The sequence below is a fragment of the Tenrec ecaudatus genome, chromosome 10, assembly GCF_050624435.1.
Source record: "Tenrec ecaudatus isolate mTenEca1 chromosome 10, mTenEca1.hap1, whole genome shotgun sequence".
In the NCBI taxonomy this organism is placed as follows: Eukaryota; Metazoa; Chordata; class Mammalia; order Afrosoricida; family Tenrecidae; genus Tenrec; species Tenrec ecaudatus.
The window spans coordinates 65,554,974-65,572,559 of NC_134539.1; the positions used below are offsets into that span (position 1 = coordinate 65,554,974).

Here is a 17,586-nt window from a genome sequence, read left to right on the forward strand (position 1 = left end):
TGTTCCCTTCCGTTGCACATTAAATGAATGCCTTTCTTGAACTGTGTGTGGTATCTCCTAGTTCTGGAGTCCTGGGAGGATAGGACTAATTCAGTGCTCTTTGGTGTACACAACTACTTTAAATGACTTGTGCGCGGCACATTCCCTTTGCTTGTCCAGGATGAATCAGGCTCGATCTTTTCTTTCCCTTTTTTTTTTTTCAGGCTTGATCTTTACGAATCCCTTTAAACTTACATTTTCTCAGAAAAGCACCCCCAATTATATGTGTTTCTGGTCTTGTTGTACATCATATTAATAAAGAATGGCAAGGTTAGCACACTCTTTCCAGACAGGCACATCAGGGGGAAATAATTATACGCTGTTGAGCACAGGCGTCGTGTAGTTAATTTCATCCCTTCAAAAGAGAATATTTATTTCCAGGACATCCGTTGCTAGAACAGATGGTTTTGCTACCCTTCAATTAATGCCCGGCACTCCAGTGTAACATATGCCTTTGTATATTTTCTATTCTTCCAATGACAACCAGGGAGCATAAAACCCAAAGCAGGTGGCCAGAGCAGACCACAAGGTCAGTAGTTCAAAACCACCAGCCACTCATGAGAGAGAACAATGGGCCTTTCCATTCCAGCAGAGTTACAGTATTACAGTGAGATGTATCCTTAGACTCTACCAGAGGGTGCGACTTTAAGTCACCATCCTTTGTTTTCCACAGGAGCATGCTCTCCTGAAAGATTCAAAATCACACCTTCACCAGAGCTTTGTTGTGACTTCTGTTTCCTGACACAGGGGTTAGTGAAAACAAGACCTGCTTTGACTTTCAGGCATATTTGCCTTCTGACTCTGTGCCTTGCATCTGCCAGACCTCTGGATTTCAAATCTATAATACCCACAACCATGTGAGACATTTCCTTAAAGTTTTGAGTTTCTGTGAGATGCTGTAGTGAATCACAAACCCCAGGACTTGAAGGAAGATGCTAAAGGGAGGTGGGGAATGGAGGGGCATACCATCTTAAGAAAAGTTAGACATTTAGGAAATCTTTAATATTAAACTCCTCGAGGCTTACATCTTCTAAAATACATTATTACTACATTTCAAGCTACACTCACTGACATCAAGTTGATCCCAACTCATAAAAAAGTAGAACTCCCCCTCTGGGTTTCTAAGACTGGAACTCTTTATGGGAGTGGTTTTGAATTGTTAACCTTGGGGTTAGAAGCCCAGTCCACAGCCCACTATTTCACCAGGGCTCATATTAACACACTTATATATAGATAAAATACTTTTAAAACACTCTGTTCACTGAAAATGTGCAAAAGTAATATTTCGCCCAAGAGCAATGAGTATTTCAGCACACACAGCGTGGTCTCCAAATAGTTTGTTTAAAAATAATAATAAAACAAGAAGTCTTTGGAGAAAGGGTGGCTCCAGGAGAAATCTACAAGAACATCTTGCTATTCCAGGAAAAGTTAGTACTGTTGACTCCTGACACAACACACGTTCCTGTATGCATGACCTACATAGAGGTAGAATGTTGTCACTGTTGCTATGGGGGTCGGGTGATATGTGGGATCTGCTTAAAATGCAGTGTGACACTAATTCATATGTGCATCCTCAAAAACCACCCCCAACCTATAATAGCTATGAACTGACACTGACAATATAAACACAGCAATCTTAATGTTAAGAGAATGTTATTATGGTTCTATTTTAATAAACGGTAGTTCAGGGGGATATGGACTAACATGGTCCTACATGAAAAGAAGTGTGGGATTTACTTTAAAATAGCGAGAGGTAGAGGGAACAGGAGGTCTAAATGAAAGAATAGTGGCCATAAGTGGATACTTGTTGAAGTTGGTGAGTGTGACATGAGTATTCATTGCCTATGTTTTAAATACTGCAAAAAGTTTCCCCAATATTTATAATACGGGCATGTCACATCCAAATTTGATGTGACAGATATAACTTCCAATTCTGGAATATTACGTCAAGAGGAGTGTGGTAATAGACAGGGATATACATTTCTAGTAAAGGTAAGAATGTTTTGGAATAAAATCTTCTGAGTAGCTATTTCTGGTTATAAAAAATGTCCACCAAGGTGGGCATTGAACATGAGTTGCGGCTCGAACAAAGCCATATTTTGGATCTACTTAAACTTAGAAGTCTATGAACTTGTTTTCAATGTACTCTTCTTGGCCACTGCCTGATTCAAAGAAAACATTAAAGTGGGGATGTGAAGGGGGAGGGGGTTGGATGCAGAGCACAGGAATGGAGATGGAGAAGGGGCACACAAGACTTCAACAGACCAAGGAGTCACACACTGACTACTGACGCTGCTTAACTAAGTAAGTTGAGATTCCTGTTGAATCTCTGCAGTGAAATGTAAGAGTGATTTCTCTATTACCAGGTAACAAGTCAAAAGGCCCATTCTGAAGACACTAGGTTAAGCCAGTTTCAGAAACCATGTAAAGAGAGCCTTAAGAGAACACAGTCCTGCACTACCTGAGCACGTGATTCTTTCCTTGGCTTTGCTTCAGACATGCTAATTTACTGTGTCCGGATGAGACCTTCCACTCCGGTAGGCCTCTGACAAGGGACAAAACGAAGCAGATTTCTGCTTCCGTGGGAAACTAAAGCGATTAAAGAAAAATAACCCCAAACCGAAGTTCTTCCGAGTAGTTTTGTAAAGATGGTACTGGACACTATCAGTCTTGTGCCAGCCATTTAAATACCGAGCATTCAGACAGATTTGACTGGTAGCCTTTCTTCTTCTTCATCTCAGCATTAGAAGGAAAAATGACATTTCTCACCAAATCAGCAAATACACTTTTGACTTTGCCGCACATTACCTACCATCAAGAACATCTCTGTATTATGAACTCAATTTTGATTCTGGCCTATAAAATTAAGTAATGAAATCCTATTTCTGATAGTTGTATTCTATTTGTCTCACGCTAATATCACTGTAGTGGGCACACAGCATTTCCTTCAGTTTCTACCATTTGTATATTGGTCTCTTCATCATTAGTCTAGAATCCCTAGGCTGAGGCAGTCCACACAGATTTTATTACACGAGAAGCTGGGGAAATCGCATTGACGTACAAGTAAATTATAAGATAGCTATAACGTTCTCCTCCCCAGGCAATACAGGCATTTTCCTCCTTCTGACTTTTCTCATCGCTCAGCATCATTCCCTTCACCCCACTGATATCCCGGCCAACTCGAAATCAAGAACAAGCTGCATTTCCAGATGCTTCTGTTTCGGATCATTTTAGAATCTGAATTCTCGACACTGGACACTTGAAAACCTCATGGCTTTTGGGAAAAGCCAATTTCAGCTCTATGGTTTTGGAAAATGACAAACCCAGATGGATGAACTCTCTTCTCTCTGTCTGTCATCAACTATCCACTGAACCCTTACTCAGGGCAACCCTGTTGACTGTCAGGCAAACCGTCCAAAGGGACCTTTCTCTACCGCATCCTTTAGTCAGGGGGTCCGGATCAGCTTGACGGCAGCGGAGTTTACCTCAAAGACCAGGCAGCTGACTAAATTATTCAAATCCCAGTATATAAAATGTTCCCACTTATGCTTCATTAAAAAGGGCACCATGATCACTTTGATTAACATTTTATTACAGTGTCTGGATACTGTGGGGGCTTAGAGAGTGGGAGGATCCCTAAATATCATGAATGAAAAATGCATGAATTAGGATCTGCCCATTAAGAACTTTGATTCAGTTGGAATAATATTCCAGGATGTAAAACAAATATTAACTGACCCTGGGATCTAAGTTTAGTCTTTCTTTAGAATAATAACATAAATATTTTTATGTATGGTGATTTATTGATACAGTGAACACAAAATTTTTTTTTTATGTTTACAACTGTTACTCCAGGTCAATCACACACGTGTGTGTCCCTACTACTCCCACTACCCTGTCGAGCAGGATTATAACTTTTCACCAGTCAAGAAAATGATGGAAATATTAGTTCTCAAAATGCCATATTAGAGGATGTTCTTCCCACCCCCTGAGGGTGCCAGGAACCTACTGCTACAGATGACGAAAGAAGTTATGATGAAAGGAAAGTAATTACCTAAAAACACTATGAAAAGACATGACTTTTTACACTCATTGGAAGAAGTGTGCAAATGCATGAGTGTAGATTTTATCAGGTATCAACATTTATCGCTACTAGCAAACTGGAACTCTTCCTAACCCACAGCTCTAAGTTCTACAACTAGTTTTGGATGTTGTATGAAAGAAGAAGGTTATCCTGTTTCCCTGAAAATAAGACGGTGTCTTATATTAATTTTGCTCCCAAAGATGCACTAAGTCTTATTTGCAGGGGATGTCTTATTTTTCCATGAAGAAGAATATGGTACACATTTATTGTTTATTGTTTTATTAAAAGGAACCTCGCACTTCCTGTCTGCTCTGGCTGCGCTGCAGCCAACAGTGAGCTGCATGGCAGAACCCGCCACTATGGTCCAGAGTCCAGAGTTACAGTACCTTCGGGGGGGTCTTATTGTCAGGGTCTTATTTTAGGGGGATGCCTTATATTTCAGTGAGAGTCAAAATTGTAAGTAGGTCTTATTTTCGGGGGATGTCTTACTTTCGGGAAAACAGGGTAGCAATCCCTTAAACAAGGATGGAAGAGGCTCTTAGACCTTACAACATGCATTCAGTTAAGGCACTGCCATCTACTTTGTAGAGTTTTTTTGGTGTGCCCAAGAATTGTGGCTGGGGACTGTCATATATTTGTAATTTTCATACTCTGTTTTTTTATGACATATGTTAAACTAGCAGGCATGATTCTGCCTTTGTAAATTACTGTTATTGAAAGTCCTGCCCTTATCTCCAACTCTCATTGATTAACAGTTTCTAGTCACTTAAGTTTTCAATCTGTGCAAGTCAACAATCCACGTATTTTGGTCAAACTGTATATATGTATAAGCTGTTTTTCTCAATAATTTTAATTCTATACCACCAGCTAACTTGATGATATTATCAATGGAATTTACCCTATAACCCATAGGGACGGTTTATAATATTCTCAAATAAAATGATAATGATGTCTCTGAAGTGAGCCAGGAAAAAATATATATATATACACATACCATAGATATAGGAATGAACTTTAAGCTTGCACATAATCATAGCCCTAATCTAAGAACCATTAATTTTATGACATGGCCCTATTCAACACTTGCCCTCATGAAGCAATTACTGGAGATATGGGTGCTAGGGCAAAGTGTGACGAAGAAATTAGATGGTTCCCCAGCTAACACAGAGAAGACTGTCTGGGAACTTACAGGCTTGTCTTAAAACAAGCAGTCATTTAAGTGAGGCATCAACTAAGTCCACATGGAAGAAGCACACCAGCCTGTGTGATCCAAGGATTGTAAGTAACAAAATCCAAATCTGGAGGGAGGAATGGTTTCAGAGCATAAACATTGAACACCTGAGTTGCAGAAAGCTATGGATGACCCTGAATGGGGCAAAAACCATTTACAAACATCCAGCATGGATTAAGCTTCAGGTGAATCCTCTGATATGCAGTTAGGTAAGAATGTAACACCTTATCACTTGATCTGCCTTTTGACCCATTTTGAATTTGGTTCAGGTTTTAATGCTTTTGTTTCCTTTTAGATTGATGTGTTTGTTTTATTTTGTCGATGTTATTGGGGTTTGGCGGTGTTTCTTTCTTTTTGTTTTTGCTTTTTTATATTTTTTCAGCATATGGAATCCTGGATAAGCTCATCTATGGAGGCAATAACTGGATGAATAGTTTCCTCAGGACACAGCAGGGGTGGTTGGAGGGAAAGAGGAAGGTAACAGCAAGGAGCACAAGAAAGAAGAAAAGATTCTAAAATTGAGTGTGATGGCTATTACACAGCATTTAAAAATATGATTGAACTATTAAACTGTATAATATGTGAACTGTGTCAATAAAATTGTTTAGAAAATAAAGGAGATGAAGAAGAAGAGTCCTACGCAACTAAAACCCAAGCGGCACAGTTGTCAATGTAGTAGGTGCAGAACCAAAGAGGACAGCTGAGGAGCATCACCCATCACAGATCTGTCAGGCTGTCACAAGGTGACACCATGCTTGCTGCTGGGGCTGACCAGCAGGTGAGCCATAGCAGATAGGTCCCAGGGGAGTGTCTAGACTGAGCCACACTAGGAAGGACCTGACAGTCTGCTTCTAGAAGTAGGCAATGATAAGGGAGAACAGCAGGTGATATGAAAATAATGATAATGATGTATAATTTATCAAGGGTTCATGAGGGAGGAGGAAGGAGGGAAAAAGTGACCAAGGGCTCAAGTAGAAAGAAAATATTTTGAAAAAGATGATGCCAACACATGAACAAACGTGCTTAACACAATGGAAGGCAGTATAGACTGTGGTAACAGCTGTAAGAGCCCCCAATAAAATGATTTAAAAAATAAAACCCTCAGAACAGTAGTGGGAGTACCAATATCATACGGATAGGGGGATGGGGGCAGGTGGGTGAATGAATAAATGAATGAATGTAGGCAATGAAAAACAAGGGACCAGAGGGGAATCTTGTCTGGCAGAATGCTGGGAGATAAGCCCCACCAAGGACTCAAACCTACCAGTGATCTTGAAAATGGTGCAGAACCAGGAAATGTTTGATCCTGTCACACAAGTGGTCATCAAGAGTAGGAAAGAACTTGATAGCAAATAGCCTCAGAAATATTATATCAACTTCAATATAACAGAGAGAGCACACCTAGACAAAGTTACCGAAACACGATTTCCTCTAAAACAAATAATGCCATCAAACACTCATTTCTTATTTTGGTGGGTGTTTAAAATATTAATATAAGTCTAAAATACAATACAGCACAAAAAGCATCACAAATAGGCTTTTGTTCGGTTTTCACCGATCCAGCCAACACTGTCGCTCACTGTCAGAGTGGCGTCCACCTCGCAGCAACCCCACAGGACAGGGTGGAACTGCCCCTGTGGGTTGCTGAGATGGTAGCTTAGAAAGCCTACTCTTTCTCCAACAAATAGGCCCTGGATGGCTATCCCAGAATGGCACACAGATATCGATACTGCTCGATGAAGTGGAAGTGCTTCAAAGGCAGATATAAAGGATGGTAATGACCCATACAGTGGGGACTGGACCACTCAAGGACAGGGGAGGAAGCAATGTTTGTGGCCTCAAGGACGTGCTGCATTGAAGCAAGCAAGTAAGTAAACAGGAAAAGAGCCTGCAGGCCTTTGTTTTTGCTGACTGCTTTGTGCCCTTCACTTTAATGAATCACAGTGGGGAGTATGATGATATGCCCAGTCCTCCAAGGCCTCCTAGTTCAACCCTGCACCCGGAAGAGGGTCTCTGGGACGCAGAACACTGACACATGTTGAGTTTGAAGCAGTAATACAACAAATGGAGGTCTACAGCAGTCTGGAGTTCTAGAGTTAGATCTGAACTGGAGATCAAGATAGTGGCCTTTTAAGGGTGTTTGAAATTATGTGCTCTCTCCCTAGACTTAATTCCAGAATAACATGCAATGTAGAACTGGAAGATGTTCAAGTGGGAACAAATTTAGAAAAGTACTTACTCCATACTCCTTATTTGTATTATTTTAGGATAAGCAAAGATTAAGCAGGTAAAATACCTTTTAGCAAGTCCCTGAGTCATAGTTGATCAGTATCACTGACTCATCTATGCTCATTGTGACATCCTGTTCAACAGAAAAAGACCACTCAGCCCTGCTCCATTGTCAAAATTGTTGCTAAGCAGAGTTCACTACTGCAGCCACTGTGTCAACCCATGTCATTTTGAAAGTCTTACTCTTTATCACTGCACTCTGCTTTCACAAGCACCTTGACCCCTTTCCAGAGACTCGTGTCTCCTGCTAACATGGTACAGAGTCTCGCCACCTGGCTTTTAAGGAGCATTCTGGCTGGACTCCCTGCCTCAACTCCCAGTAGCGCCAACCAGTCCATCATCTGCTGTCCTGGCTGGATTAAGTTCTTTTTTACCAGGCCTCCTGCTTGCATCAGTATCTGCCACCTGGTCGCAGATGTCCACCGTGTTGCATTTTCAATTAAAACAGCTAAATGGTGCTTTAAAAGAATGATTTCCAAGCTGCCAGGGCAATAACGCCACCAACCACACCAGATTTTGTGAGAGCCAAATGACAGTATAAATCATGAGGCAAATGTGCGCTAACCGCAGAAACAGCAGAGCCTCGTGGAGACTGAACATCATCCAGTTGGCCGAGAAAAGAACCATGCAGCTTAAAATCATTTTTCACAATTACTATTCTCGTTAGTTCATAGTTCTTGGCAGATATACCCCACATACATAGCTGAACTGAGCTAATTTTCACTCTTTTGATCAGCAAATATGATCCTATCCCCTCCGCCATCACCTCCTCAGAAAAACCACCCAGAGAGCTTTCGGAAAATCTTAGTCCGTGCATCAAAAAGGATGTCCATTTGTTGTGGTCTGCCTTTGAACACGCTATTGAATAGACCACCCAACATTTATCATAAGACCTCTTTGTACTGAGGAGGAGGATGAACCACGCATAACTAGTAGAATCTGAGAGCTACAGAGAAAGGCTTTAAACAAGGATTGTCAATAAAAGCAAATCTTGGGGATAGTTGAGAGGTAAAAGGATATTTACAAACTCAATTTTTTAATTTACCAGGGGCTTCTTCAAACACTATACAAAGAAAATTTTTAAAAAGAAACAAACACTATATAATACTACAAGAATGCCCTAGGGCAATAAATTATTTACATGACAAAAGAAAATAAAAATTATTTTTCCATATGTATATTTTGTGGCAAGTTTAATTTCCAAATTATGTTCTCAGAGCAGCCCGATAGCCAAGTATTCCATGGGGGGATGTGTGTTTTACTCTGATGTGACAATAAAAATATGTACCTCCTGTAATTTAATACTTCACCCTACAAGATGCCATCCTGCTTTTACGCAAGAACTCCCACACTATATATCATAGACTGCATCGGTAATCATTCTAGAGGGTACAGCAGGATGCCACTAGAAAGAGGAACATAGAAAACACCAAACTAACCCTTTGCCACGGAGTCGATTCCAACTCATAGCAACTCTGTAAGACAAAGTAGAATCACTCAGTAGGTTTCTAAAGCTATGGATCTTTACAGGAGTAGAAAGTCTCATCTTTCTCCTACAGGATGGCTAGTGTTCTTGAACCGCCAACCTTGAGGTTAGCAGTCCCAAAATCCCACAGTACAACCAGAACTTCTCGGGGAATATACATGGTGCTATAATGTTCTACTTCTTAGCTTGGGGATGGGTAGATAGACATTGGGGTATCCTTTAAATTTTTATCTCTTTTAAAAATATTTTATAATAATCCCGGAAATTTATAATCTGAATTCTGCGCAATCAGTATTTCCAGGCCCTTGCTTGGGGAGAAATAAGTCGAACATCATCTTGCTGTCCCTAGAGTCCTAGAGTCTTGCTGATTTTATTTACTTATTTAAATATATATTATAAACCAGCTGGGTGAGTAAAACCATTTGTGTTACACCAAATTGTCAAATTCGCGGTCAAATCCTGGAGACCTTCCCTATCAGTCTTTGTCTCTGAAACATCTCGCAAAGAATATATATGCCACAATTATTTTTAATCAGTGACGATGCCTTCCGGCTGCCAAACCTGAACATGTTTTCAGTAAGAAACAGACTGAGATCGTTAAGGTTTATTGTGCCAACTGGGCTGATATACACATGTGGAATAAACTGAAGGGCGGAGGGATAAATGGCTTGGTGAGCATCGCCTTTCTAGTCCTCGGGTCTCTTGTTTCTGATGGTCGGTCCAGAGTGAAGCTGCCTTAGCCAGTTGTATGCTTCAGCTGGCAAGGCTCACGTCCTGCAAGACATCCCCGAGGAGAAGACACATGGACCTACCCCGATGCAGCCCTGGGTGCTGGAGCAGCCGTGTGGAGACCCCTGTCAGTGCTGAGATGCCTACACGTTCTCTGATTCAGCTTCCCTCCTGCAGTCGGCATCAGTGCGTGTTTTGTGATATTGAGGAGGGCTTTGTGGATTGGTGTGAGACATACGTGCTAATGTTGGGACTTATGGGTTTAGACAGTGTTAGGTTGGGATGCTTTCTTAGTGTACACTTACCCTTTATATAAAACTCTCTCTCATACATATGAGTTTCTGTGGATTTGTTTCCCTAGTTTAACCAGATTAAGAGTTCAAGGAAAATAAAACTCAAAACAAACTACCATCCTGTAGATGATGATTCATAGCTACCCTACAGGACAGGACAGGGCAGAACAGAACAGAACTGCCCCTGTTGGTTTCCAAGCTTGTAACTCCTAAGAGAGTACAAAGCCTGAAATGTGCCTGGTGGTTTCAAACTGCTGACCTAGTGGTTAGTAACCCAATTGTAATTCAGTTTGTCACCAGGGTGCCTCTTTAAATTGACAGACATCCCTTTAGTTAAAAATCCCTTCTTGTTCCAACATAGAAACATAGAAGCAGTGGTGCCCACCCCTTCTTGTTTAAAGTGTGGTAGAGCAATGAGAGAGTGCTCAAAGCGATTCTTGGACCCTCCGCCTCAGCATCAGCTCAAATTCCCATACTTTACTGGATGGGCTCATAAATGCTGGTGGGAGAAGGGCAGTGGGTAGTAACTTCTATTTTAAGAAGTCCTCCAAATGATTCCAATGTCCCCATAGCTTGAGAACCACAGATGCAAGAGTCAAGAAAGAGTAAGCCTCAGGGGTCACAATAAATAGCCAGGGCTTCAGTTGCTCTTTGTGTGCACCTTAGACAGGTGAGTGAGCTTTTCTAGGATTTAATTTCCTCATTCGTAAAATGAAAATAACGATAGCCCTTAGCTCACTGGAATACAAGCAAGATTACATAAACAAGATAGGAAAAGTTTGGCAAAATGCCTGGCGCATCGTAAGCATCAAAAATGTGAACCATGATTTTCTCTACTACACTTTTATTCCTGTTTGCACATCCATTTATTCCATTGGCGTTTATTGGGCATTTGCCAGTACCCTGCAATGGTCCTCCTTTCTGGCTGTGTTAGATCACCCAGGGAGCTGACTGGCACACTGCTTGCCGCCTGAGCCCCAATCCACATCAAGCATCTCTGGTCATGGGGCACAAGCTTTGTTTTCAAAACTACTTTAAGAGGTGGGCAAACCAAAGGTCATTAGTTTACAACCATCAGCCACACTCCATGGGAGAAAGAAGAAGCTTTCTACTCCCTTGAAGAATTACACTCTGGTAAAGATAGGAACTGGAAACACAGGGAATCCAGGACAGATGATCCCTTCAGGACCAGTGGGGAGAGTGGTGATACTGGGGAGAGTGGAGGGAAGGTGGGGTGGAAAGGGGGAACCAATTACAAGGATCTACATATAACCTCCTCCCTAGGGGATGAACAACAGAAAAGTGGGTGAAGGGAGAATTCAGACAGTGTCAGATATGACATAATAACAATATTTTATAAATTATCAAGGGTTCATGAGGGAGGAGGGAGCAAGGAGGGAGGGGAAAAATGAGGAGCTGATATCAAGATCTAAAGTAGAAAGCAAATGTTTTGAGAATGATGATGGCAACAGATGTATAAATGTGCTTGACACATATGTATGGAATGTGATAAGAGTTGTACGAGCCCCTAATAAAATGATTTTTTTAAAAGAAAGAAATATTTCACAATCTAGAGGGAAAAAAAGAATTACAGTCTTGGAAAACTCCAGGGGCAGTACTACACGGTCCTAAAGGGTCACTATTCGTCAGAATTGACTAGTTGGCCAACAGACCGGAAGGAACGAACCAGTAAGCAAAAATGCCCAATGCCCAAAGTACAGTAGCTAGATGGATGCATACACACAGCAAAGGTGAGATTCTAAGGAGCCACTAGGCCTGTGTGCTTTTGGTTGTGCTTTCATTTCTTCCCTGCTTGACGGGTCTTCTTAGCAAGGGATCCTATTTTACTAATTATTCAGAACGTGGGGCTGTGTCTGACAAAAGCGGGACTGAACGAGAAGTCTGCTGATGGAGTGAGAAGCAAGTTGTATTTCTAAGACCTTGGTGTGGAACCTCGTGAAACGCAGAACACAGTATTTCAAGACAGAGGAGTCGTTACACAGCCACTGTCTCCGTAACTTGTAAATGAACATTTTCCAGGCTTCGAGGATCGACATAATAGCTTCACACACCAGTGTCCAAGGGGAAGAGCAACATGGGCAACGTCTCTAAATTAATGGAAAGAGACAGCCAGGCACACTTCATATCATTCTTTAATCTCCGTTCTCCGGTGATAAATGTACACTGACAGGACAGGCTCGAGGCTAATGAGCTGGAGGCTGGATCGGGGAAGCTCGCCACACAGCCCCCCACAACACCACAGCGGGGCCCAGGGCTCTGTGGAAGCAGGAGGAAGGACCGAGGCACCCTGCCTCGGCTGTGCGGTCACATGTCCCCAAGAGTGCTCTGGACAATTCCTCTCCACCTCCTTGACCACTGTCAATTTAAGTAAGAGATGAAAGGAAACAGCATGAACGGTCATTTGACGGGGACGGATGATAAAAACTACTAAGACTTATTGATTAAAAACTACATCTCAAGTACTGGGATTCAATGATAATGTTTGTAGATGAGAATCAGCATGGAGGTGATTCCCATGGGCCGAAGTTCAAGTACAATGTAGCCCCACTTTCTCACTTCACCATTTCTGACACCAGCCAGCCACACAAAACTCTCTCGTGCAGACCTGAGCCAAACTCACAACCGAAAAGGACACCGTCTCTTGGTTTCTTAAGGTGCTGGGACAATTCTCAGAACTCACAGAAAGAAGTTGTTACCCACCAGCTACTCATTTCACCATGGCTGTTGGTGGAGGCCATCTCGTCAGTCCCAAGACCCCACGCACAACAGAATTAAACACCCCCGGGCCTGCACTGTCTTTACCACCATCGCTGGTTGAGCCCATTGGTGCCGCCTGTGTAACTCCATCTCTTTCAGGACTTTCCTCCTTGTCACTGCCGCTCTGCTCTCTCCAGGACTGGGCCCTCGGACGACATGTCCAAATCAAGTGAGACAACGTCTTGCCATCCAAAAGTAGTACATCCATATCATCATTAGGAAGAGACGCACAGCAGAGGAAAGTTCCCAATGCGGAACTGCTGTGTCTCAGATAAGGCCCGTCACAACACCCTCTCTTAAGACACTGAGCCTTGTGGTGCTGGGTGTTTACTGGCCGAACCTGCATAACAAGTAAATTGGACCTCCTGAATTTGGCTGCTCTGTGCGTGTCAGGTACGTCTTTTTTGATCTGATCATTTGCCCCAGGGAACTGGGCCTGCTTCTACAACTATGGAAACCATTCCCTCCTATAAACCCCCGGTGTGTGTGTAAGACCCTCGGTGAGACAGACTGACACCGTGGCTGCAACAATGGACTCAAACAGAACAACTGTAAGGATGGTGCAGGGTGGCTTTTGTGGCTGTGAGTCAAGAACAACTCACTGGCACCCAAACCACAATCAACACACACACACACACACACACACACACACACACACACGATAGGTTTTTTGGTAGCAACATGGCTCCCATAGGAACATGTGGGTGGAGTCCAGCCTGCCACTCAGGTTGCAGCTTGATTGGAGGGCTACTGAGATAAATGACTCTTCAAGGCCAGCCTCTTCCTCTTTCTCCCTGGAGGCAGCTTCTCCTCCCCCCCACCCCCCATTGGAGTCAAGACTCTTCATTCACCGGCCTGTGATCTTCCTTCATTCTGCATCATTGCCTGTAGCTTCATGAATCTGGAGACTTATGGACTAGTATCAAACTTATGGACTTGATTTGTACTGTGGGGGGTGTTTCCTTGATATATAATTACTGCTTGATATAAGGCTGTCTCGTACACCTATTTGAATGTCACTGGATTTGTTTTAGTCGACACAGCCTAACACCATATATAAGCCTCATTGGTTTGCATTTCCAGGGAGCCTGGCCTGAGGCCCTCCTTCCTCTACGTCTTCTCTTTTCACAAAGAATTACCAATAAATAGCGGTGGTTCTTTTGAGTAAAGGGATCTTGCTAGGCAGGCCATGAAGCATTTCCTCTCCGGGCTGGTCAAGATGCTAAAGATTTTGCCTTCGTTCCTATGAAACAGAGCAGGCTGCCCTGGTAGTGGGGTCAGGGGAGCAGGAAAGCAGTGGTACACTTTGCATCCCCAAGAGAGCGTGTTCAAACAACACGGTGACTCTTTTCTCCAAGCAGTCAGTCTAGGGAGCAGGGGCCTCCCTCTCTTGGGCTCGATGGGTCTTTGGCTTTCATCCTACTTCTTTAGCCATTATATCATCACTATGCTGTCAGTCTCACTCCCCACCCGAGCCCCGTCTTCCCTTTGGCTTCTCCTGGAATTATAGCTAATAAGCCCTCACGGCTGGTACTAACCCCACAGGTTTATTCCCACAAACATGGTATTCAGAGTTTTATCACCCTTTAAATGTATTTTTATGGCTCCTTCCCCTGCCTTTTTATCCTTTCATTAAGAAAAAGTGATTAGGGTCAAAATTTACAGAATATGTTTCCCACTGAATAATTCAGAAACATTTTGTGTTGTGACATTAATTGCAGTCCTCACAATGTAACGGCACTTTGCCCACTTCCTCCCAGTGCTAATGCTTCCCTATCTTCTTGTCTATCCCTGCCTGCCTTCTAGGCTGTGTCCCTGGACAAATGCCACCTCTTTGACCTCACGTGGTTAAGTATTCTAAGGAAGGTGTACTTCCCTGGTACTGTTCACCCTGCAGTCTGTTTCTCGTCTGACGGAACACCTGCTCAAGTGGCTGAGTTCAATTGCAAGTCTGAAGATTATTGAGGGTCAGTCTTCGGGGTTCCACCACCGTTGTCAGACCAATAAATTAGGTCTTGTCTGATTTTGAGTTTCATTCCCTACGTTCCTTCCACTTTCTTCCGGCAGGGCCTCCTATTGTAATCCCTTTCAGAGTGGTCTGCAGCGGTGGTCAAGAACTACCTAGTTCTTCAGGTGTCGGGTCTGAGAGCTCAGGCTGGGTGAGTGATAGTCACTGGCTGTCATGGAGGTCATGGTGCAGCAGCAGGCAGGGGCCCTCACAAGTAGGTGGAACAACAGGTGTTGTGGATTTGGCAAGGTAGGGTTGCTGGTCCTGAGTTGCTGGTGGCCCATTACTGACGTGGGTGCTGGTGAAGTGCTAGGCAATTAAGAGGCAGCTATTTTGTTTCTGCTCTGATTAAAAAGCTGCTTGCAATAATTCAAAATTGGCATTGTGCTAGGCTGCGTTCAGTAGAGAAACAAAACCAGTGGTGCTTATATATGGATCTATAGAAATAAATTTATTACAGGAAAATGGCTCCCACTGCTGTGCAGGCCAGAAAGACCAGTCCAATGGCAAGTCTATGGGTCCTAAGTCAAGCTGTAGACTTCAGACTCTCGTACCTTCGGGGGCGATGAACCCGAGACTGGCAGAGACCACAGGCTGCAGAGGCAAATGCATCTAAAAGCAGTAGGGCAGGCCTGTAACTGTAGATGTGAATGAATCCAAGGTCAGTAGATCAGACAGCAGGCTGAAGATGGCTCCCAGGATGGGTCCACAATACAGCAAGCCATTGGCTGACTCAAACCCAAAGAACCGGATATTAAAGAGCCAGATGCAGGATCCAGATCTTGTGAAAAGCAAGCGTTTCTACAGCGGTTACTTCTATAGGAAACGGGCCACCTTCCTCCCCCACCCCCCCACTCCCTAGGATACCTCTTTTCAATAGCGTCAATCTGCATCTTGAGAAAATTGGATGCATTTCACCTTAACCTTACAGTTGCTGGTCTGCTTACAGCATATCCTATCACGGAGTTGATTACATTGTGTTAAGTCACATCCTGATGGAATAGGCCTTAATTGCCAAAGCATCGAGAATCTTGGCCCAGCCAAATTGGCAAAAACCTAATTCTCAAAACTCTGCTGTGCCTGCTGAAGGTCTACCACTCAGTCTCATTCTCTTGTCAGTATTTAATCTATTTCTTTATCCTTTCCTTTGAAGCTATGGGGTCTAAGATTATTTTAATTGACTTCTCAAGTCTTCGTTAGAGAGGGATTGGATATTGTATTTGCCTTGTCTGTCATCTTGGATCCTCCTTGGATTCGTTTTTTCTTACAAGTGAGAGTTTTACAAGAAAACTCTGCTTGTAGTTCAAACATTTTCACCACCTTCCACTTATGAGCGAATGGCAATAAAGAAACTCGGGAGAAATGCCGATCACTGCCCTCGCCTCCAAGTACGCACTAACTCTTGGCTTCGTAAGTTCCTGCGCTAGATTATCTGGGGACGTTGAGAACAGTCAAGATGCATATTCTGTCGACAAGTAGCCTTCAGTCTTATAAGACAGGTTTCTCTTTTTTATGCAAAAACAATAATGTTTATACAATGGTAAGTTATGAATGCCACAGCAAGAGGGAAAGAAGACCCGGAAGAGTGTAGGAAAAAATGTTGGCAGAGAGAATATATGGCAGGACTTTCCAGAGGTCAGCCTTCGATGTGGCTTGAAGGGTGGGGGTATCCCAACCTGCAAAGTGAAGGAGGAGCAAGGGGAGCGGCCTGGCCGCGGGAATACATGCAAGGGGCCGGGAAGGGATAACGCTATGGGTTCACTATCTTTCTTGAGTGAGGACTTCAGGAGACAGGGATTGCAAAACGATAAACTGGTAAAGAGAATAGAGGTAAGCCTCCATATAGTAAATGATGAAGAGAAATTAAAAGACATTTTAGAGATTAGGCAATCACGTGACATGGATTTCAGGATTAAGAATCATTAACTCTAACTAAGAACAGAATGCAATTTGCTCAAGGTAAAAAATCTTATTCATGCAAAATTCTCAACTACCAATGAGGCACACAGGGAGAGAAAAAAAAACACATTTTGGGGAGGAGGAGACAAGATACTATTACTGATTTGATGGTTTGGACTGTGCAAACAGAATGTTTGATTTAAAAACCTGAGAGAAAATTGTGGGAGGTGGGGGGAGGAATGAGAGACAGTGACACCTTAAGAACCCTCCAGATTCCTTACTCTGCGGATGTGAACATCGGTCTGCATGGCTATCAAAGGAGGAAGACTACAAGGGAAGTGGACTTGGATTCGCTAGTCACGTAAGCATCCATTTCAAACACACAAAATTCTCAACTAACATAATTAACCACGGTAACCGACTTTTTATTCCTTTTCTCTAGGATCAAGAACAAAGGCAGAATGACGGCCTTTCCTTCTGGCACTCGACATCACACTGGAGTTTAATCAGAACAATCAGACAGGACAAAGACATTTCAAAAACATCCACACTGGACATTAAGAAAATCCATCTGCATGTGCAGATGGCATGATCCTATGCAGGAAATCCACAAGAAAGTTACTAGAGCGGCTATATGAATTCTGCAATGTCATAAGCTACATAGTCAACGTTCAAACTCGAGTCTTTTTTATAGCTATCACCAATGAACCTAAAATAAAAATTATATCTAATGCCTTTTAAAGAATAAAA

At 42.8% G+C, this 17,586-nt stretch overlaps 1 protein-coding gene and 1 pseudogene across 4 annotated transcripts in view; one reads left to right on the forward strand and one right to left on the reverse strand.

Annotated features, from left to right (window-relative positions):
* PCSK5 (proprotein convertase subtilisin/kexin type 5) overlaps window positions 1-17,586 on the reverse strand; it is a 516,123-nt gene that overhangs the window by 397,360 nt on the left and 101,177 nt on the right. The window lies entirely within an intron of this gene.
* LOC142460659 (U6atac minor spliceosomal RNA) lies at window positions 4,606-4,720 on the forward strand (annotated as a pseudogene).